The following is a 16,067-nucleotide window of genomic DNA, read 5'->3' as shown; positions in this document are numbered from 1 at the left end:
AATGGCTCTGAGCACTATGGGACTTAACATCTATGGTCATCAGTCCCCTAGAACCTAGAACTACTTAAACCTAACTAACCTAAGGACATCACGCAACACCCAGTCATCACGAGGCAGAGAAAATCCCTGACCCCGTCGGGAAACGAACCCGGGAACCCGGGTGTGGGAAGCGAGAACGCTACCGCACGACCACGAGCTGCGGACCCCATGCGGTTGCATTATTCTCTGTGTCCTCGGTGGCTCAGATCGATAGAGCGTCTGCATTGTAAGCATGGCATCTTGGGTTCGAGTCCCAGTCGGAACACACATATTCAACTCTCCCCGTTGACTTATACCAACGCCTGTATGCAACTAGAGGTAATCACTTAATTGTAATCTGACTTTAATTTGTTGTCATTAAATATTTTACAGCAAATCCTGTATCACAGTTCTTGCTATAATTTTTGAATAATGTACTCGTTTGTATTGATATCAATGATAGAGTTCCTAGTTTGTTCCCTATGGTCTTCATAAAAGTTCTAAATGTCTTTTGGATGACGTAAACTAACATTTTCCTTACTCCTGATAAAAGAGAATTTAATACACTCAGGAACTTGACAGTGACGGTAATTGCTTGTTTTATCTAAATAGAACTGGAATGGAGTAAGAACTGGTCGTCGCCATTTTTCCATATTTTGCTGCATACCAAGCATACGTGCCGAAACTCGTCAAATGTGATGATGCAAACTGACAATGCTGTGACTGAAGATTAACAATACCGTTTCGCTGATTTATCCGATATGACAGAGCTAATGGAAATGATATTGCCTGATAACTTTTGAAAAACGCTTTAGACAGTCGGAAATTTTTTATGAGCTTTTACTATTAGTTTCGGGCGAAATCCTATTTATGTTAAGGTTTTTCGTCGTCCTAAATACAGAGGTGTCGTTATCGACAGACCAAGAGTCCAACAAATGCAATTAGTTTGATTCTGTAGATAACGAGACGTTCTGGATGTAACATTGAAAAATATTTACTTACATTTTACCAGATTTGGCTACGTCGTTTGCAAACAGTCCTTTATTTTAAATTTAGGTCCTAATTTGCTTTGATGATCTTAAGACAATTATAAAGTTGCGGAAATAGTAATCAACTAACACTTAACACTGGCGTTGTTGTATACGAATGTGTTATGGCAATTATCAACAGCACAAGCGACTCTGTCTTTTCTTGACTCGAAATTATAAATGCGATTTGCACGAAAAATGACGATTAGCTTTATACGCAGCGTTTTAGTGGATAGCAAGAAGCCTCATCTTCACATCAGCTACAGTTTTCTCTGCAGTATTACGTATAATGGCAGCTTTTCACGTTTACATGACGTAAACTTCGTAATTTGGTAACTTCTTTTTCTGTATAATTTCTTGCATATGTTCAACCAGATCGAAGAAGCGCGAAAATTGCTGATATTCATCTCACATGTGCCATTCAGAACACCATTCTTGTAGATCTTCCTCGGTGACGGTGCATTGACTGTCATGAGGAGTTCCAAATTGTTCGAATAGATTTTCTTCACACATGCGAGTTTCATTTTGGCGCATATTTCATATTTAATGTAAATCATTCTTCCATTTCTATGGTTCATGTTCAGATAATACGAAACAAAACCGGCATGCACACTGCTTATGTAAATGCGTTTTCTCCTTCCTTCGGTTAACAAAGAAACTTTAGCCTCTACTTTCTCATTGAAAACTATTACTGTATATCTTTTCTTTAGGCTTCGAAATTACTCTGTTTTTGTCCTGTGCTTTAATAAGTACAGCTATCATTGTTCGAACCATAATTCACGGAATCGACTGAATTGTTTCCATTTCCCATAGTGTCTCCACAATTCCCAATGAAAGGTTGGCGTCATTCGAATGAGTGTCCAAGAAATTAACTAATGAATAACACATATGTAGATCTTCAGGAGAAGTAGGTAGTTTGGATTGTATACCACGTTTTCCATATTTGATCTCTGCAAGATTGAAAACATTGATTGCATTCTATATTACTGCGAAACTCAGGAACCAGCACGAAAACAGAGGCTATCAGCATGCATACACGAAAACTTCACCAAAAAATTTTGTTTCAGTTTTATCTCCATTGTCAACACTTAGCGGTCCACAAAGGCAGCTGGTACTCATTATGAATATTAAATGCGTTGCAAATTAGAGCGAACAGTAACTGTGAATAATTATCAGACAAACTCTGAACAGAACATAAAACTCGTTTTACAAATTACCATCGCGTTGAGAAGTGTTTTCTGTCAGCCGATATGACATCAACCAAGGATACTGGCCTGCGGTGTTGCGCATATTCTCCCCGCTACAGTAGCGCAACGTAAGGGTGTTCAGTTCTCCAGCCGTTTGGTGAGCTACGAATTTGACAAACTTGAACTTAGAAAAAAATTCTAGAAGTGAGCCTTTGCAGTTACAATTTTGACATGTTCCTTTCGATGGATTTTCCGTATACTAAAACTTTCAGGGCAGGTTTCGACATGTCTCATTGGTCAGTTCCCTTGTCAGTCATCATGACAACCGCCATAAATGTGACAATCATCAAGTAAGCTTTGTGATCTGAATTGAAATTTTTCCTTGATCCTATACAGAATGCTTTTGCCTTGTTTGTTGGTCATTTGATATATTTTCCAGGCTATCTGTCGATGCGAGTTTGGAATCTTAAATATCATTTACGTGCCAGATACGGAGAGACTGTGCACAGTTATGCCTGCGTGTGATTCACCTGATGAAACAAGATGTTAGTGACATCATATGAAGATTTATAGAAATTAGACTTAAAATGTAGACTCTTTTGAAAGTAGAAATGAGAGTGGAAAAGAGATGAAACTTTTTAGTGTAAATGTGTTTTCCTGTATTTTCTGTGTTATAGAACATAAACGTTACGTGTGGTATCTCATGTCCAATTTATTAATTTTATTAAAAGACGTTGGCCAAATCACTTTCATTTAGAAATAGTTTGAACAAGTTGATATATAATTAACGTAAATATCACATCTGTACTGTATTATACTAAAACTGAAATTATTATTTCCGGATAAAACTTATTCTTTGAGGCAACTACTGCAATTCTGCTGTTCGGAAAGTGACACGGACCTTGATCAAGTGTGACTTCCTTTTAACTGTACGGTATATGTTACATTGCATTTAGGAACTTTCGGGTAATTGAACATGTATCAGTAATTACAGATTTCTGTAGTTGTATATATAAGTTTGGATGTAGCTGTATTGCGTTGATCTACTGGTGGATATTGTGTGGTATGACTCCTGTAGTTGACGGTATAATTGGTATAATGTCAACTTTATCCTGATGCCACATGTCCTTGACTTTCTCAGCCACTTGGATGTATGTTTCAACTTTTTCTCCTGCTTTCTTCTATATATTTGTCATATTGGGCATGGATATTTCGATTACTTGTGTTAACTTCTTCTTTTTATTGGTGAGTATGAAGTCAGGTTTGTTATGTGGTGTTGTTTTATCTGTTATAACGGTTCTGTTCCAGTATAATTGGTATTCATCGTTCTCCAGTACATTTTGTGGTGCATACTTGTATGTGGGAAAGTGCTGTTTTATTAGTTTATGTTGTATGGCAAGTTGTTGATGTATTATTTTTGCTACATCGTCATGTCTTCTAGGGTATTCTGTATTTGTTAGTATTGCACATCCACTTCTGATGCGATCTACTGTTTCTATTTGTTATCTGCAAAGTCTGCATTTATCTGTTGCAGTATTGTGATCTTTCATAATATGCTTGCTGTAATATCTGGTGTTTATTGTTTGATCCTGTATTGCAATCATGAATCCTTCCATCTCACTGTATATATTGTCTTTTCTTAGCAATGTTTTGGATGTGTCTTGATCGATGTTTTGGCTGTGTTAGATGATACGGGTGCTTGCCATGTAGTGTTTTCTTTTTCCAATTTACTTTCTTCGTATCTGTTGATGTTATGTGATGTAAAGGGTCGTAGAAGTGGTTATGAAATTGCAGTGGTGTAGCTGATGTATTTATATGAGTGATTGCTTTGTGTATTTTGCTAGTTTCTGCTTGTTCTCTAAAGAATTTTCTTAAATTGTCTACCTGTCCATAATGTAGTTTTTTTATGTCGATAAATCCCCTTCCTCGTTCCTTTCTGCTTAATGTGAATCTTTCTGTTGCTGAATGTATGTGATGTATTCTATATTTGTGGCATAGTGATCGTGTAAGTGTATTAAGTGCTTCTAGGTCTGTGTTACTCCATTTCAATACTCCAGAGGAGTAGGTCAATATTGGTATAGCATAAGTATTTTTAGCTTTTGTCTTGTTTCTTGCTGTCAATTCTGCTTTCACTATTTTTTTAGTCTTTGTCTATATTTTTCTTTTAGTTCTTCTTTAATATTTGTATTATCTATTCCTATCTTTTGTCTGTATCCTAGATATTTATAGGCATCTGTTTTTTCCATCGCTTCTATGTAGTCACTGTGGTTATCCAATATGTAATATTCTTGTTTAGTGTGTTTTCCCTTGACCATACTACTTTTCTTACATTTGTCTGTTCCAAAAGCCATATTTATATCATTTCTGAATACTTCTGTTATCTTTAGTAATTGGTTGAGTTGTTGATTTGTTGCTGCCAGTAGTTTTAGATCATCCATGTATAGCAAATGTGTGATTTTCTGTTGGTATGTTCCAGTCATATTGTATCCATAATTTGTATTATTTACCATGTGGGATAGTGGGTTCAGAGCAAGTCAGAACCAGAAAGAACTTAATGAGTCTCCTTGGTATATTCCACGCTTAATCTGTATTGGCTGTGATCTGATAGTTTTTTTAATTTGGTTGGATATTAAGTGCGGTTTTCCAATTTTTCATTACTATGTTTAGGAACTGTATCAGTTTAGGATCTACTTTGTTTATTTCCAATATTTGTAGTAACAATGAGTGGGGTACACTATCAAAAGCTTCTTGGTAATCTATGTATCCATAGTGTAGCGACCTTTATTTAGTTTTAGCTTGATATGTCACCTCTGCATCTATTGTCAGTTGCTCTTTACATCCTCGTGCTCCTTTGCAACAGCCTTTTTGTTCTTAATTTATAATTTTGTTGAGTGTTATATGTGTCATTAATTTCTGTGTAATGAATGAAGTTAATACAGGGTTATTACAAATGATTGAAGCGATTTCACAGCTCTACAATAACTTTATTATTTGAGATATTTTCACAATGCTTTGCACACACATACAAAAACTTAAAAAGTTCTTTTAGGCATTCACAAATGTTCGATATGTGCCCCTTTAGTGATTAGGCAGACAGCAAGCCGATAATCAAGTTCCTCCCACACTCGGCGCAGCATGCCCCCATCAATGAGTTCGAAAGCATCGTTGATGCGAGCTCGCAGTTCTGGCATGTTTCTTGGTAGAGGAGGTTTAAACACTGAATCTTTCACATAACCCCACAGAAAGAAATCGCATGGGGTTAAGTCGGGAGAGCGTGGAGGCCATGACATGAATTGCTGATCATGATCTCCACCACGACCGATCCATCGGTTTTCCAATCTCCTGTTTAAGAAATGCCGAACATCATGATGGAAGTGCGGTGGAGCACCATCCTGTTGAAAGATGAAGTCGGCGCTGTCGGTCTCCAGTTGTGGCATGAGCCAATTTTCCGCAGGCTACGCGTGAAACTTGCCCGCACACGTTTAACCGTTTCTTCGCTTACTGCTGGCCGACCCGTTGATTTCCCCTTACAGAGGCATCCAGAAGCTTTAAACTGCGCATACCATCGCCGAATGGAGTTAGCAGTTGGTGGATCTTTGTTGAACTTCGTCCTGAAGTGTCGTTGCACTGTTATGACTGACTGATGTGAGTACATTTCAAGCACGACATACACTTTCTCGGCTCCTGTCGCCATTTTGTCTCACTGCGCTCTCGAGCGCTCTGGCGGCAGAAACCTGAAGTGCGGCTTCAGCCGAACAAAACTTTATGAGCTTTTCTACGTATCTGTAGCGTGTCGTGACCATATGTCAATGAATGGAGCTACAGTGAATTTATGAAATCCCTTCAATTATTTGTAATAGCCCTGTATTTTGTATATTGTTGGTAGGCATGTTATGGAGCGATATTTAGCTGGGTTTGCAGTGTCTGCTTGATCTTTAGGTTTAAGATAAGTTATTCCGTAAGTGTGTCAGGGAATGTGTATGGGTCTGCAATGTAACTGTTAAATAATTTAGTTAGATGTGAATGTGTTAAGGTGAACTTCTTTAGCCAGAAATTTGCTATTTTATCTTTTCCAGGGGATTTCCAATTGTGAGTAGAATTAATTGCTTGGGTGACTTCATGTTGCAAAATTATCACATCAGGCATTTGTGGTATCATCTTGTATGTGTCTGTTTCTGCTTGTATCCACTGTGCATGCCTGTTATGTTGTACCGGGTTTGACCATATGTTGCTCCAGAAGTGTTCCATGTCTGTTAGGTCTGGTGGATTGTCTATTTTAGTGTGTGTGTTATGTATTGTCTGGTAAAGTTTCTTTTGGTTTGTGTTGAATGTTTGGTTTTGTTTCCTTCTATTTTCACATTTTTGTTTGGTCAATGCTTTTAATTTCTGCTTTTTTTTCATCTAATTGCTCTATCGCTTGTTGTTGTGAGATTTTACCTAACCTTTTTCGTTTTTTTGTCTGATATTTCATTTCTTATAAATTGTGTTAGCTGTCAGATGTCTTTTCTCAGTTTTTCTATTCTGATCTGTAGCCTGTGTTGCCATGCTGGTTTTTTGGGTTTCTTCTGCGTGTAGGTTGGTTCTGATCTCCGCCTAGTGTGTATATTTAGTGTAGTGAGTGCCCCTATATAAAACAGTAGTTGTAACTCTTCCATAGTTGTATTTTCATTTATTTTGTTGTGTATGATTGTGCTGATAGTTGTTATTGTTGTTTAGACTTGTGGGTTATTTGGTGGTCTGGGCAAAAATGGTCAAATGTCTGTATTTGTGTTTTTTATTCTATATATGCCAGCTGAAAATTTTCTTCTATATCAGATATGTGTGTCACTTCATGTTTTATTTATGCTTGTTCTTCTTCTTCTCCTTCTTATTATTATTATTACATAATTTATAATTATAATTATAAATAATTTTAAGGTATTTAATAGTGGTTAAGATACGCATCAACTTTTCTAAACTATTGCAGTTCATGATATTTCAGTAAAATGAGGTATGTAAAGCAAGATGGCACGACTTGACCACAGCTGTGTTGTCAATAATCATCACCAGTGAGATGGAGCACGAAACGTCGAGGTTACAGAGCTATATCTGGAATCTGACGCTCACTATCTGTAGGGGATGTGAGATACTGGTGCCGCCGTGAGGTCTCTGACTAGGGAAGTTGCTGTGATGGTTGCTGTTTTCGAGTACTTAAGGCAAGGTGACGCTCCTGCAGTAGGGCTGTACCATACGTTCAGTTTCGCCCCTACCTTCGTTGACATGGCGACAATCAGGCCCTGACCAATGGAAGATCCTATCAGCCAGATACAGTTCAAAATGTTTGCCTAGAGTGGACATACTCGTTTCCTGCCTAGTGATAGCAATACCTGTTGGTTGAAATGTCCTTTTAATACAGATATTTCACGAATGCTAAAAACCCTGTGTTGTGTAAGGACACTTGTTAATTTGTTTGTGTGTATTTTGCAGAGGGGGTGACGTCTAGATTATCTGTCCTCTTCCATTGTTCGAACTACTCGCCGTCGTGTATGATAGTGGGGTCTAAGGAAAACAACTCTTTAGAGAAAATGCAAATGAGAGGTGTGTTTCCTACAAATAATTTACAAATATAAAACCGATATATTTATGTTTTGGATGAACTGCTTGACAGGAAAACGCCAGTTTAAGACGTGAGTCATGTCCGTAGGCACTGAAAGGTTGGAATTTATTTACTCATGCTATTATAAGTTACAACGTATTGAACTTCCTTGAAATGCATTCCCATTTATTCAAATTTTTTTCGACTGGTGATTGAGCAAAACTTTTATATGTACCAGGTAATAGGTAAGAGCACCTAGTAACCCTTAAAAGGAAATTCCTGTAGTGGAGACGATTTAAAGCAGATAAAAGACATCATTCCATTAAACTTCTCTAACACAGTATGAAATAAGCTTTGGTAAGTGTCTCAATTCGGCGAGGAAGGGCTTCACAAGATTCTGTGATACAGAGAGCTGTGATCGGGTTATATAGCGGGCCACTCAAGATGTGAGTGTCAAACCAGGAACGTACGAATCCAGTCCTGTGATCATAGCAATTGTCTTGGGAGACGGTAGTAATCACAGTGCACTCAAAGTGAAGATGCAGAAGGTATGTAGAAATGGTAACAGAGAATACTGAAATAAACAACATGGTCCATGTTCTTACCGGGAGATCATAAATTAAGTGCAGATGCTCCCGGAGTTCCAGTGTGGGCTGTAACTGTCCCATCGCAGGGATACTTGATACATATACTAATGTGATAATGCGACACAGATTTACGATGGAAATTCTGGACACCAGGTGCAAATCTGCAACTGCACAGCATTTCGTCGACCTCTCGACCTCTCTGGTACTCATATTGAGGAGATTGTGTTATCAGCGACTAATAGTAAAGTCAACATTAAGACTTTCTCATTTCCTTGAGCTTTCCTCTTCACGTCCCGTTCCTAATCCGTTACATATTCTTTCATTCACAGTGCCACATTTGCACCTGGTGGCCAAAACTGGATTTCTTTTTTTTTCAGGTTAAATCGTTTCCACTTTAACGCATTAGAAAATTTACCAAGTTTCGCAGCTGTACAATTGTTATAGCGCACTATGGGTCCCTGTGTGTGACTGCACTTTAATTATAGCCACCCACTAGTAATCTGAATGTGTAGGCCCAAACTATGTTACGAAAAACGTCCTCCAGACTTCGCAGAACCACCTCCACCGTGGGCAATGCAGGATGAACGTCTCATAGGTAATCTTTACACTATATCTCTTGCATAATTTGCAAAAAGTCCAAATTGGTACCCATCGGATCACATCACATGCCTCCAGTCGACTACTGTCCAGTCTCTGTGTTGTTGGGCCCTTAACGACCAGCAGCTCCTTTTCCTTTTGCGAGGTAGCCGACTCCACGCAATTCCCTTCTTAAAGATCGATTGGAGACGGTTGAGATGGACCTTGAAATTCCTGAAAGGTGCTATTCCTGTCGCGTTTGAAGTCGACTGTCACTCTAAAGGCATTATACTCCACCGCAGTACTTGATGGTTAAGGTCGGTTTCTCCGTATGACACGCCAGTGGAAGATCTGCGTCGACACAACAGAAGAGGAGGCAGCTTTGATCAAGGGATGATGTACTCCTCTCTACCATTCTGTTACGGCTACACGTTACCCATCTTACTGCGCTGATTCCAATCTGTCTGGCATATGCAGACCACTTCACGGGTGTGGATTACGGCAGCGGTTGAGATAAGTGGGATGGGGAACTCCTATCAAAACTTAGTGCTCAATCCACCACCACCCTTCTGTAGGTGGGTTGTAAAGATAACATAAATATTCTCGCCGCAAATGAAAAGAAAATATTGTCAGTTTTGGTAATAACTAATAATTACACTGTTAGAGGTAACAAAAGAAAGGAAAATAATTAGTGGCCTTTTTCTGATTTACGTGTTAGGCAATTTCAATGTCTCTTTTGTCACAAGATGTCCAAACACTAAATACTGAATTTATTATTTTTACGATTTTTATAGCTTAAAAGAACAAATTCGTCCTGTAAATTTTATACATCATTGACCTCTACCAAACAACTTTTATTGTGAGGAAGGTATTAAAACGTATAGTAAAACTGAAACAGCAGATAATATAAAGAACATCCCTCAGGAGCCATCTCGTTACAACTAAAGTACGTTATTTGATTTGGTAACAAATGAGAACAACACTTCTCTAGGTGATTTTGTGTTAATAGTACAAAAGCGAAGCATTAATTGGTCTGATCACTAAAAGATTCAAAGACTTTCTTAAAGAATTCATTGAATAATACTGTTAACCATTATGTAAATAGCACATGTGTGGTAAAGAACTATTTCTTTTTTTTTCCTTTGTAAATATCGATAACATTCGTAAATCATTATGCTTTCTTTGCTTCTAGGAATAGTAACAGAGTACTGTCTCTCAATGAGTGATTTCATAGCGTCTTAAGAACAGCTGACGTACGATTTAATCTGACGTTTGTACAGAGTCTAAAGTGAGCTGTCTGATTATCATTATCACTTGTCACCAATTGAGAACAAATACAAAGTTCATTACTTGCGCATTCGGGTGTCTGTCAGCATGAATGTGAAATTTAAACCCTCCTTTAACTCACTGTTGACACGTATTTTTATCTACGATAGCACAATTTTGGTTTCGGTAGTCAAGAATGGATATCACTAAATAACCATAGTGTCGGGTGGAATTAATATGCTGTCCAATATGAAAAACAAACTCGGAGGGCAGGAGGTGTAGAAACTTGCTCATTAACAAGTGCAGATTAACTTTATTCTTGCAAAGTATGCGTAGTGAGCAGAAAAAGGACGTTTAATACAGAATATTCTTTATCGACATTTAAAGAAGTGGGAGTGTGAGTCATTATTCCCAAGTAATGTTCTTTTTCCATCGTTTCTTCAACTATTCCTCTATATATAATTCCAATAACAACCTGCGCACCGCCGAATAAGTGCGCTTAGATAATTTCATGTTTCATGCCTCATCTCCACGCTAGATCGTAATGATGAGTAATGAGTAATTTTACGATGTGTGTGCGAAAAGTAATGAGCCTGATTTTTTTATCTACCAAAATTTTAATTTTTTAAAAACAACAATGTAGTACTCTTTAAAGTAGTTCCCTTCAATAGCTATACGCTGGTCGAGTCGTTGTTGCCAGTGTTGGTAGAAGCATTGAAAGGCTTCACTGGTACGGTCCATAACATGTCAGTCACATTCTATTACATGTTCTCCAATATCCCAAAATGACGTCATTTTAAGAAATTTTTAAATTTTGGGAAAAGAAGGAAGTCAAAAAAGACTCACATCAGGAGCATATGGGGACTGTGGCGCAATAGGAATGCCATTCGATGTCAAAAATTCCGTGATAGAAGTGGCCGTGTCACATTAGGCGTTGTCATGAGCAGCGTGAACTTGTCTGCAATGTCCACTCTCACGCAATTCTCCCTTCTCCTGAGCCTTACAAGGACATTTTTGTAAGCCACTTGGTTTGCAGTTTCTCCTAGAGGAAAAATCTCACAAGAGCAAGCACACTTTCAACATTTTCGTGTTCCTGAGCAATGTTCTCATTCAACGTGTTCCCGGCCTTCCAAAAATGATGTGCAAGCGAAAAACTTGTGCTCTTGATGAGGAATGTCCCCCATAGCCCTGTTTCAACTTTTCACAGTTCTCACACATTCCCCAAGTTTAACACAAACCTTGATCGCATAACGGTGCTCTAAATTGGGCTGTCCCATTTTCGTAACACGCTACAAAGGCACAACTTCACTGCTGGCACTCTCAAAAATAACGTGATGGTGTACAGAACTGAAACTCGGACTCAGCATCCGGAATGGATGAACACGTTGGTCTACACCGGTTGGAACACGCAGCTTTGCCACATCTCTTACAGTGTTGTCAGTCTCGTTATTTTTCTCACACTCGTCGTACAGTCACACCTGAGTTAGTAATTCCTACATAGCACCTTTGACACGTTACAAGAAAACGTAATTCTTCTTCGAAATATGAGTTCCCAGGGAAAAATACTTCCAGTTAGTTGTCAAATTTTACCTTACTGTCTCTGACATGTTACATCAATGTGTAAGTTATCGTCACTTTTAGTTGCAGCATTTTTCTCCCCTCTTTCTGCCAAAGCAGCTTTATGTGGAGTAACAAACGTTATTTAGTAAGCAACATAATTTTTCCTTGTGGTATTATAATTATATACATCATTGTTTCTTTTTGAACTGCAGTGGATTATTTACAATAGGTTTTATGAAGGAACAAAAATTTACTTGAAGGAATAGTCAGATATCTACAACATGATCTTGGGGGAGCATCACATATTACTTTTGCAACACGTCTTTGAACAATTAAGACTTTGTAATTAACGACGGGTACCGCAGAACTTTATTCCATATGGTATTATTGTATGGAAAGATGCAAACTACGTCAAACTTATCAATGAAGAATCGGGTCGACTTTTTTCTGGTTATCACTAATGTCGGTAATCAGTAAGAGTATAGTTTATGAAGAAGTCGTTAGTGTGGCACTCGTGTTTCCTCTAATCCGTATTATTCTTGCAGGCTCATTTTTGTGTTCGGTGGCATAATTTGTTACAGATTTTAGTGTTAGGTAGTTACACACAGGTAATATCCGAACAAGTGAACCCAAAGTATTCATCTGTAGCATTCACGATACAGTTCATATCCTGCGTATTACGTCACCTGATACAAGGTTATTGTGAACTCTAAGGAACTACATGAAGTCTTCAGTGGTTTTGTCCGGCAGGTCAGCGGAACTTCAGGTTTAGCATTGATTCCAGCTGACGAGTCGCAGCGGAAATAGCGCTATAGTCGCAGCTGCGGGAAATATAATTCATTTGTAGCTCAAACGTATTACAAAGCACAAGAAAAGTCATACGACAATGAAAAACATGATTTTTTTACGCTTCCTACCGATCAAAGATTTCAGTAACGCCATTAACTTATCCTTGCAATTAGTTGCAATTCGTTGACGGTATGCACTAGCGAATAATGTGCAGATAATTGTTAATAATACTAATCAATCGTAAGTCATACAGCAGGATATCTTTGCTTAACATTTACAATTGTCATAACATGGATTAACACGCACAAATCTAAAATGTATCGTGGAGCACGGAAAAATATGACACATTCTTCATCCACTCCAGGCTTGTTCACCGCAATTAGAATAAACGAAAAACGAGCTCTTACTAAAACCGTAGTCTACATTCGAAACCATCAGCCTCATTCCCACTTACGCCACATCATCCATCTATTTCCGGCCATCTGTCTCGCTCTTCTGGTCTCCCATAGCCTGCCTGAAATTTTCCCCTATGGACTCACCGGCTAATAAACCCATCCCACTGCATATTAGCAAATAAATAATTGCTTAATGAAACTTCACTATTACAAGGAAGTACGTCACATTATTTTTTTTCTTTTTTACAGACAGGCTTAATTAGCGAATTTAGTTTTTACTTGTCATCCACGATTTCTGAATTATAGTACTCATTCAAATTATAAAGATGTAACAGAGTGAATGCACTTAAAATAACATTGTGATGCTGAAATATCCTTATCCCATCACAGGCTGACGCATATTTAAATGAAGAAGCAATGGTTGCAATGAGTGTGTGCGAGAAATTGTTTCTGTCAAATAGGTCTAGCGTTTCTCGAGACTACGTGTTAACGTGCACAGCACAGGCACTGCAGTGAAATAAACGGACACCTCAAAGGCTTCCAGTTAAGGCCTTGTTGTTGTGGTACTTTTGTATAAACTGATGTAAATTAACGATGAATTAGAAATTTATCTACCTTATGTGCGTCTACGGTTTAAATGACAACGCTTTACAGAGATCGCCTTTATGTAACATGAATCGTCTTTAAAACCGTTTATAAGAGGAGTATTTTCTTTTTTACTTCGACGAGTCCTTGTTGTGATGACCTGTCAAACTCTGCCATTGGGTCTCATAGACGTTATTTTAACGGAGTGTTAAATTACTTTGTGAATTTCTAAGTCAGACGAGCAGATGAAAGTGATTAAAGGAGATAATTAAAGAAAAAATATAAAGTTTGTATACATGATGTCAGTATTCACTTTACCTAGGATACCAAAGATGTAATTAGAGCTGGTGATTACATTTATTCTGAAAGCGTAATTAACACACCATTAAATGTTCTCAAAGCATAACATAGGAAAGCGGCGTACAATTATTTTCTTAACTGTCGTTAGACTGCCTCCAGAGAAATTACGTCACCGTCACAAATATAACCTAGAGGCTTCGTCTTTTACTGCTGTTGGTCGTGTAGTTTTAAATCAGATTTCTAGTAAACTAAGTTTCAACCCTTATGGAAGAGTCAGTGACAGTGTCTCGTTTCATAATAGTAATCGTCATTCCATGGCACAGTTAACGCCTACGTTTCACGCTCCCTTGATGGTGGCGGCAGTTTCAGGCGTTCGCACATGGGAAACGTATGAAAAATCATTTAATAAACTTCGTCTGAAAACAGCGACAAGAAAGCCAAAAAAAAAAACGGCCAGAAGAAACTCAACAGTAATGAGGATGTAAGTTTTCTACATGTTGGAGAAGACTGAATCATGTACATAAAGCTTTGCTCCATTAAAAGCATATCTCAAGTTCATAACATGTGAGTAAAAAATACGAAATAATTAACTTATTTGCAATTTCCAGTTAATATATGTGGTAAGGAAAGTCGTTACATCATAATAGTAAGTATTTCAATACTCAAGTAAATTTTAACTTTCACATTTCCTAGGCTGTCGTGCGTTCTTTTGTTGTTAAAGTTACGTCACAAATAAACATTAGACCTAGTTACTTAACATGGAATTTGGAAATAACCATTAGGACAGTAAAAAAGAAGACAAAATTATGTGTCTAAGACCACAATATGTTCATAAAGGTACATCAAAGCAGAAAATTCTAAAACATTAGACGAAAATATCACGCTATATTGTACATCTTTGTGACATAGACTTTGCACTGTATCTCCTATGCGACTCTTCAGCCCCTAACGGCTCTGATAATGAGGAAATAATTCTCACACTTGTGGTCAGACCCCTATTTCAGATGGCTTCGAAAGTAAAATCAACATAGCACAGGTGAGCGATTAAAGAATTAGAGTTTAGTTGCAGCCAACAAAAATTACTAGAACACATCGATAACTTCGTTTAGTGGACGTCGGAAATCATGTCGAAACAAGTGTAGTTCGACTTCTACACTGTAAGTATTTGATCAATGAAGAATCATAGTTTCATTTTTGCAGTCTGAAAACGATTTAGCTTCGGAGATTTCCAATATAGTACATAAAACGCGACAGCGGAATTTGTAAAGTGAATTGAAAACTAAAACTCAGTTTATGGGTCGCTAATGTTATTCCACAAATATTTTAAAATAATGAAGTTCGTGGTAGGACTATTGTCGTTTACCGAAGTGTAATGACTCGACAGCTATCGTTACATTAATGATAAGGTATGAGACCCAGTAACACACTTCACCGTAAAGTTGATAGCAGCAACACAATATAAGAGTTTTATTTACGGGTGTTTATAATCCTATGGCCACCAAATAACTGAGGCGCATAGTGGCCACATTATTAAACTCATTTATTGAAGTGGAAATGAAAATGGAGAGGTCTCCAAGGATAAATTCTGTGATTGGAATCTGCTAGTAGCGAGGAAGAGGCTGTAAAATGCGTTTGTACTGAAAAAAAGTTTCTCTTTGACTAACCATGCTGCTAAATACGTTACTTTGTGTCCCCCTCATTCATTCATACTATGAACTTCATAATCTCTGTTATATTGAAAAACTGTTAAGGCTTTCGTTGCCACTTGTTGTCATATTGCACGTTGGCTTCTGTTTCAAGTTCTCCGGTCATCATTTATTTGATGATTTTTCTGAAGTTTCACCACTACGAGTGGCTGGCACTGTCGAATCTTCGCCCTCCGTTGCTGGTCCACCACCAGCAATGGAGGGTGAAGTATTGACGCTGCCAGCCATTGGTGCTGAAGAAACGTCAGAAAAAGCATCAAACAAACGTCGACAGAAGAACCTGAGGCAGACGCCAAAAAACAGTTTGTCACCTGTTACATTGTCTTCATAAACGTAAGTCACCGTAAGTGGCAGATGAGCCTTGAAAAATGACTTACGAGGTGCGGTCCCTGCACAACGGTGACGCCAGAGCCCCATGCTGGAGGGACGACTGGAGGCGGCTGCGGCTGCTCTGGAGGCGGTAGAGTCTGCTGCGGGTTCGGCATGGGTCCGGAG

Source organism: Schistocerca cancellata, chromosome 9 (genome assembly GCF_023864275.1).
Source record: "Schistocerca cancellata isolate TAMUIC-IGC-003103 chromosome 9, iqSchCanc2.1, whole genome shotgun sequence".
NCBI lineage: Eukaryota > Metazoa > Arthropoda > Insecta > Orthoptera > Acrididae > Schistocerca > Schistocerca cancellata.
This window is presented reverse-complemented; position numbering follows the sequence as displayed.